At 61.6% G+C, this 1302-nt stretch overlaps 1 long non-coding RNA gene across 1 annotated transcript in view; it reads right to left on the bottom strand.

Moving 5' to 3' along the window:
* Positions 1-127: 127 nt before the first annotated feature.
* LOC111523728 overlaps positions 128-1302 on the bottom strand; it is a 14615-nt gene continuing 13440 nt past the window's right edge. The window contains exon 4 of the long non-coding RNA XR_004229105.1: positions 128-241. This is a non-coding gene — a long non-coding RNA (uncharacterized LOC111523728). The remainder of the gene's footprint in view (positions 242-1302) is intronic.

Genomic DNA, 1302 nt, shown 5'->3' with positions numbered 1-1302 from the left:
GTGTCCTCCAGGATTAGGTCACAGGGCCAGCTCGCGGGGGCCCCGGCCTGCGGTGCCCTCCAGGATTAGGTCACAGGGCCAGCTCGCGGGGGCCCCGGCCTGCGGTGTCCTCCAGGATCACCCTGGGTCACAGGGCCAGCTCACAGGGGCCCCGGCCTGCGGTGTCCTCCAGGATCACCCTGGAGCACAGGGCCAGCTCGCGGGGGCCCCGGCCTGCAGTTCCCTCCAGGGAAGTGGGGCCCTGTGGATGGGACGGGATGAGGGTCTGGGATGGGATGAGACCTTCGGCAATTGTGGGAGGAGGGGAGAGGCGGTCAGAGAGAGGCACCAGCCAGCTGTGAGGGGTGAATCGTGTCCCCCAAAAAAGACGCACTGAGTCCTGGCGCCAGCATGGCATAATGTGGTCTTACCTGGAGACGAGGCCTTCACAGAGGTGATTAAGTCAAGATGAGGCCATCAGAGGGGCCCCAACCCGGCACGACACGTGTCCTCACAAACGGGAGCTTGGGACACAGGCATGCGGGGCGAACGCTGGGTGAAGGCTGCAGCGACGCCGTTGCTAGCCAGGGAGCCACCGGGAGCTGGGAGGGCCTGGCGCCTTCCGGAACCTCCTCGGGCTGGTGCTGGGGACACAGAGATGGGCCCCACAGGGAGGGTCTGCTCTGGAGGGGCACCAAGCAGGGGAGAGAAGACAGAGCAGAAATCCGTGAGGGAACTGCCCGCCGACCCCAGGCCAGACCCCAAATTTCACAAGGAGATACACATCGGGGACGTCAGAGAGGCAGCAAAATGTTCCCAGACACTCAGCGGAGCCCACGGGCTGCCCAGGAGCAGAGATCCCAGATCCCAGAGGTTCATGCCACAGAGGCAGAGAGGGAGAGGAGGCACTGGGGCGCCCGAGGCTGAGAGGGGCGCAGGGAGCAGCCTGCCCGCCATGGGGCTGGACCTCACCTGCACCTGTGCTCTCAGCGTGGAGGCAGAGACTGGGAACCTGTCCAGGGAAAACTAGCAGCCTCCCCAGGGGACCTGGCACCCCCATCCACCCCTGCGTCCTGGCAAAGCCCCCACAGGGTCACCCTCACCCCTTCGAAGCCGAGGGCTTCAAAACCCACGCCTGCCTGGAGAGTTCTTGCCCACTTTCTCATGTGATGTTTTATTTAAAAAAAAAAAAAAAAAAAAAAAGGTGTAAAGGATATTAAAACTGAGGTCTGGCCCCTAGAGGGTAGTGAACACTAAAGGGAAAAGGAAAATGATGATCAAAATCATTTTACGGCTGGGACAATATAGTGAGACCCCATCTCT

The sequence above is a fragment of the Piliocolobus tephrosceles genome, chromosome 8, assembly GCF_002776525.5.
Source record: "Piliocolobus tephrosceles isolate RC106 chromosome 8, ASM277652v3, whole genome shotgun sequence".
NCBI lineage: Eukaryota > Metazoa > Chordata > Mammalia > Primates > Cercopithecidae > Piliocolobus > Piliocolobus tephrosceles.
The sequence above is the reverse complement of the archived record's forward strand: the minus strand, read 5'-3'. Positions and strand labels throughout refer to the sequence as shown.